Genomic DNA, 7,488 nt, shown 5'->3' on the forward strand with positions numbered 1-7,488 from the left:
TAAATACAAAAGACACAATGCCGACTTAGGTAAAAGAATACTGACTCTTCTTACTGTATATGTTTTGAACCATTCCTGTGACACTAGTTATAGATTCCGATGCTTCACTTCCCCTTTATTGTATCCCTCTGCCCTTCGTATTGACGATCAAACACAGAAAATTGATCGGAATTAAATACAAAAGGCACAATGCCGACTTAAGTACAAGAAGACTGACCCTTCTTACTGTCTATGTTTTGAACCATTCCTGTGACACTAGTAATAGTTTCCGATGCTTCAGTTCAGGTTGACAGTATCCCTCTGACCTTCTTATTGACGATGAAACACAGAAATTGCATCGGAATTAAATACAAAAGGCAAAATGCCGAGTGAAGTACAAGAAGACTGACTCTTTCTATTGTCTACGTTTTGAACCATTCCGGTGACACTACTTATAGTTTCCGATGCTTCACTTCAGGTTTACTGTATCCCTCAGACCTTCTTATTGACGATGAAACATAGAAATTGCAACGGAATTAAATACAAAAGGCACAATGCCGACTCAAGTACGAGAAGACTGGATCTTCTTACAGTCTATGTTTTGAACCATTCCTGTGACACTAGTTATAGATTCCGATGCTTCACGTCAGGTTTACTGTATCCCTCTGATCTTCGTATTGACGATGAAACACAGAAATTGCATCGGAATTATATACATAGGGCACAAAGCCGACCTAAATACAAGAAGACTGACTTTTCTTACTGTCTATGCTTTGAACCTTTCCTGTGACACTAGTTCTTGATCCCGATGCTTCACTTCAGGTTAACTGAATCCCTCTGACCTACTTATTGACGATGAAACACAGAAATTGCCTCTTAATTAAATACAAAAGGCACAATGCCGACTTAAGTAGAAGAAGACTGACTCTTCTTACTGTCTATGTTTTGAACCAGTCCTATGACACTAGTTATAGATTCCGATGCTTCACTTCATTTTTACTGTACCCCTCTCACCTTCTTATTGACGACCAAACACAGAAAATTGATCGGAATTAAATACAGAAGGCACAATGCCGACTCCAGTACAAGAAGACTGGCTCTTCTTACTGTCTATGATTTGAACCATTCCTGTGACACTAGTTATAGATTCCGATGCCTAACGTCATTGTCACTGTATCCAGCTGACCTTCTTATTGACGATGAAGCACAGAAATTGCATCGGAATTGAATACAAAAGGCACAATGCCGACTTATGTACAAGAAGACTGACTCTTCTTACTGTCTATGTTTTGAACCATTCCTGTCACACTAGTTACAGATTCCGATGCTTCACTCCAGTTTTACTGTATCCCTCTGACCTTCCTATTGACGATGAATCACAGAAACTGCATCGGAATTGAATACAAAAGGCTCAATGCCGACTTAAGTACAAGATGACTGACTCTTCTTACTGTCTATGATTTGAACCATTCCTGTGACACAAGTTATAGATTCCGATGCTTCACTTCTAGTTTACTGTATCCCTCTGTCCATCTTATTGACGACCAAACACAGAAATTTCATCAGAATTAAATACAAAGGGCACAATGCCGACTCAAGTACAAGAAGACTGGCTCTTCTTATTGCCTATGTTTTGAATTATTCCTGTGACCCTATTTATAGATTCCGAAGCTTCACTTCAGGTTTACTGTACCCAGCTGACCTTCTTATTGACGATGAAACACAGAAATTGCATCGGCATTTTATACAAAAGGCACAATGCCGACTTAAGTACAAGAAGACTGACTCTTCTTACTGTCTATGTTTTGAACCATTCCTGTGACACTAGTTGTAGATTCCGATGCTTCACTTCTGGTTTACTGTATCCCTCTGACCGTCTTATGGACGATGAGACACAGAAATTGCATCTTAATTAAATACAAAAGGCACAATGCCGACTTCAGTGCAAGAACACTGACTCTTCTAACTGTCAATGGTTTGAACCATTCCTGTGACACTAGTTATAGATTCCGATGCTTCACTTGAGGTTTACTGTATCCGTCTGACGATCTTATTGACGATGAAACACAGAAATTTCATCGGAATTTAATACAAAAGGCACAATGCCGACTCAAGTACAAAAAGACAGTCTCCTCCTACTGCCTATGTTTTGAACCATTCCTGCGACACTAGTTATAGATTCCGAAGCTTCACTTCAGGTTTACTGTACCCAGCTGACCTTCTTACTGACGATGAAACACAGAAATTGCATCGGCATTTTATACAAAAGGCACAATGCCGACTTAAGTACAAGAAGACTGACTCTTATTACTGTCTATGTTTTGAACCATTCCTGTGACACTAGTTATAGATTCCGATCCTTCACTCCAGTTTTACTGTATCCCTTTAACCTTCTTATTGACGATGAAACACAGAAATTGCATCTTAATTAAATACAAAAGGCACAATGCCGACTTAAGTACAAGAAGACTGACTCTTCTTACTGTCTTTGTTTTGAACCATTCCTGTGACACTAGTTATAGATTCCGATGCTTCACTTCAGGTTTACTGTGTCCCTCTGACTTTACCATTGACGATGAAACACAGAAATTGATTCTTAATTAAATACAAAAGGCGCAATGCGCGACTTAAGTACAAAAAAAAAAAAAAAACTCTTCTTACTGTTTATGTTTTGAAATATTACTGTGACACTAGTTATAGACTCCGATGCTTCACTTCAGGTTTACTGTATTCCTGTGACCTTCTTATTGACGATGAATCACAGAAATTGAATCGGAATTAAATACAAAAGGCACAATGCCGACTTAAGTACAAGAAAGCTGACTCTTCTTACTGTCTATTTTTTGAACCATTCCCGTGACACTAGCTATATATTCCGATGCTTCACTTCAGGTTTACTGTATCCCCCTGACCTTCTTATTGACGATGAAACACAGAAATTGCATCGGAATTAAACACAAAAGGCACAACGCCGACTTAAGTACAAGAAAACTGACTCTTCTTACTGTTATTGTTTTGAACCATTCCTGTGACACTAGTTATAGATTCCGATGCTTCACTTCTGGTTTACTGTATCCCTGTGACCTTCTTATTGACGATGAAACACAGAAATTGCATCGGCACTATATACAAAAGGCACAATGCCGACTGAAGTACAAGAAGACTGACTCTTCCTACTGTCTATGTTTTGAACCATTCCTGTGACACTAGTTATAGATTCCGATGCTTAACTTCTGGTTTACTGTAACCTTCTGTCCTTCTTATTGACGATGAAACACAGAAATTGCATCTTAATTAAATACAAAAGGCACAATGCCGACTTAAGTACAAGAAGACTGACTCTTCTTACTGTTATTGTTTTGAACCATTCCTGTGACACTAGTTATAGATTCCGATGCTTCACTTCTGGTTTACTGTATCCCTCAGACCGTCTTATTGACGATGAGACACAGAAATTGCATCTTAATTAAATACAAAAGGCACAATGCCGACTTCAGTACAAGAACACTGACTCTTCTAACAGTCAATGGTTTGAACCATTCCTGTGACACTATTTATAGATTCCGAAGCTTCACTTCAGGTTTACTGTACTCAGCTGACCTTCTTATTGACGATGAAACACAGAAATTGCAACATAATTAAATACAAAGTGCACAATGCCGACTTAAGTACAAGAAGACTGACTCTTCTTACTGTCTATGTTTTGAACCATTCCTATGAAACTAGTTATAGATTCCGATGCTTCACTTCATTTTTACTGTATCCCTCTGACCCTCTTATGCACGATCAAACACAGAAAATTGATCGGAAATAAATACGAAAGGCACAATGCCGACTCAAGTACAAAAAGACAGGCTCTTCTTACTGTCTATGATTTGAACCATACATGTGACAATAGTTACAGATTCCGATGCTTAACTTCAGGTTCACTGTATCCAGCTCACCTTCTTATTGACGATGAAGCACAGAAATTGCATCGGAATTAAATACAAAAGGCACAATGCCGACTTCAGTACAAGAACACTGACTCTTCTTACTGTCAATGGTTTGAACAATTCCTGTGACACTAGTTATAGATTCCGTGGCTTCACTTCAGGTTTAACGTATCCCTCTGACCTTCTTATTGACGATCAAACACAGAAATTTCATCGGAATTAAATACAAAAGGCACAATGCCGACTCAAGTACAAGAAGACTGGCTCTTCTTACTGCCTATGTTTAGAACCATTCCTGTGACAATAGTTATAGATTCCGAAGTTTCACTTCAGGTTTACTGTATCCCTGTGACCTTCTTATTGACGATGAAACACAGAAATTGCATCGGCACTATATACAAAAGGCACAATGCCGACTGAAGTACAAGAAGACTGACTCTTCCTACTGTCTATGTTTTGAACCATTCCTGTGACACTAGTTATAGATTCCGATGCTTAACTTCTGGTTTACTGTATCCCTCTGACCTTCTTATTGACGATGAATCACAGAAATTGCATCGGAATTAAATACAAAAGGCACAGTGCCGACTTAAGTACAAGAAAACTGACTCTTCTTACTGTCTATGTTTTGTACCATTCCTGTGGCACTAGCTATAGATTCCGATGTTTCACTTCAGGTTTACTGTACCCAGCTGACCTTCTTACTGACGATGAAACACAGAAATTGCATCGGCATTTTATACAAAAAGCACAATGCCGACTTAAGTACAAGAAGACTGACTCTTATTACTGTCTATGTTGTGAACCATTCCTGGACACTAGTTATAGATTCCGATGCTTCACTCCAGGTTTACTGTATCCCTTTAACCTTCTTATTGACGATGAAACACAGAAATTGCATCTTAATTAAATACAAAAGGCAGAATGCCGACTTAAGTACAAGAAGACTGACTCTTCTTACTTTCTTTGTTTTGAACCATTCCTGTGACACTAGTTATAGATTCCGATGCTTCACTTCTGGTTTACTGTATCCCTCAGACCGTCTTATTGACGATGAGACACAGAAATTGCATCTTAATTAAATACAAAAGGCACAATGCCGACTTCAGTACAAGAACACTGACTCTTCTAACTGTCAATGATTTTGAACCATTCCTGTGACACTAGTTATAGATTCCGATGATTCACTTCAGGTTTACTGTATCCCTCTGACCATCTTACTGACGATCAAACACAGAAATATCATCGGAATGTAATACAAAAGGCACAATGCCGACTCAAGTACAAGAAGACAGGCTCTTCCTACTACCTATGTTTTGAACCATTCCTGCGACACTAGTTATAGATTCCGATGCATCACTTCAGGTTTACTGTACCCAGCTGACCTTCTTACTGACGATGAAACACAGAAATTGGATCGGCATTTTATACAAAAGGCACAATGCCGACTTAAGTACACGAAGACTGGCTCTTCTTACTGCCTATAATTTGAACCATTCCTGTGACACTATTTATAGATTCCGAAGCTTCACTTCAGGTTTACTGTACTCAGCTGACCTTCTTATTGACGATGAAACACAGAAATTGCAACATAATTAAATACAAAGTGCACAATGCCGACTTAAGTAGAAGAAAACTGACTCTTCTTACTGTCTATGTTTTGAACCATTCCTGTGACACTAGCTATTGATTCCGATGCTTCACTTCAGGTTTACTCTATCCCTTTGACCATCTTATTGACGATGAAACACAGAAATTGCATCGGAATTAAATACAAAAGGCAAAATGCCGAGTGTAGCACAAGAAGACTGACTCTTTCTATTGTCTACGTTTTGAACCATTCCGGTGACACTAGTTACAGTTTCCGATGCTTCACTTCAGGTTTACTGTATCCCTCAGACCTTCTTATTGACGATGAAACATACAAATTGCAACGGAATTAAATACAAAAGGCACAATGCCGACTCAAGTACTAGAAGACTGGCTCTTCTTACAGTCTATGTTTTGAACCATTCCTGTGACACTAGTTATACATTCCGATGCTTCACTTCAGGTTTACTGTATCCCTCTGATCTTCTTATTGACGATGAAACGCAGAAATTGCATCGGAATTATGTACATAGGGCACAATGCCGAACTAAATACAAGAAGACTGACTCTTCTTACTGTCTATGTTTTGAACCAGTCCTATGACACTAGTTATAGATTCCGATGCTTCACTTCATTTTTACTGTACCCCTCTCTCCTTCTTATTGACGACCAAACACAGAAAAATGATCGGAATTAAATACAGAAGGCACAATGCCGACTCCAGTACAAGAAGACTGCCTCTTCTTACTGTCTATGATTTGAACCATTCCTGTGACACTAGTTATAGATTCCGAAGCTTCACTTCTGGTTTACTGTATCCCTCTGACCGTCTTATTGACGATGAGACACAGAAATTGCATCTTAATTAAATACAAAAGGCACAATGCCGACTTCAGTACAAGAACACTGACTCTTCTAACTGTCAATGGTTTGAACCATTCCTGTGACACTAGTTATAGATTCCGACGCTTCACTTGAGGTTTACTGTATCCCTCTGACCATCTTATTGACGATCAAACACAGAAATTTCATCGGAATGTAATACAAAAGGCACAATGCCGACTCAAGTACAAAAAGACAGGCTCTTACTACTGCCTATGTTTTGAACCATTCCTGCGACACTAGTTATAGATTCCGAAGCTTCACTTCAGGTTTACTGTACCCAGCTGACCTTCTTCCTGACGATGAAACACAGAAATTGAATCGGCATTTTATACAAAAGGCACAATGCCGACTTAAGTACAAGAAGACTGACTCTTATTACTGTCAATGTTTTGAACCATTCCTGTGACACTAGTTATAGATTCCGATGCTTCATTCCAGGTTTACTGTATCCCTTTAACCTTCTTATTGACGATGAATCACAGAAATTGCATCGGAATTAAATACAAAAGGCACAATGCCGACTTAAGTACAAGAAAGCTGACTCTTCTTACTGTCTATTTTTTGAACCATTCCCGTGACACTAGCTATAGATTCCGATGCTTCACTTCAGGTTTACTGCATCCCCCTGACCTTCGTATTGACGATGAAACACAGAAATTGCATCGGAATTAAACACAAAAGGCACAATGCCGACTTAAGTACAAGAAAACTGACTCTTCTTACTGTCTATGTTTTGAACCATTCCTGTGACACTAGTTATAGTTTCCGATGCCTCACTCCAGTATTACTGTATCCCTCTGACCTTCTTATTGACGATGAAACACAGAAACTGCATCGGAATTAAATACAAAAGGCACAGTGCCGACACAAGTACAAGAAGACTGACTCATCTTACTGTCTATGTTTTGAACCATTCCTAAGACATTAGTTGTAGATTCCGATGCTTCACTTCAGGTTTACTGTATCCCTCTGTCCTTTTATTGACGATGAAACACAGAAATTTCATCGGAATTAAATACAAAAGGCACAATGCTGACTTACGTACAAGAAGACTGACTCTTCTTACTGTCTACGTTTTGAACCATTCCTGTGACTCTAG

The sequence above is a fragment of the Schistocerca serialis genome, unplaced genomic scaffold, assembly GCF_023864345.2.
Source record: "Schistocerca serialis cubense isolate TAMUIC-IGC-003099 unplaced genomic scaffold, iqSchSeri2.2 HiC_scaffold_867, whole genome shotgun sequence".
Classification (NCBI taxonomy): Eukaryota; Metazoa; Arthropoda; class Insecta; order Orthoptera; family Acrididae; genus Schistocerca; species Schistocerca serialis.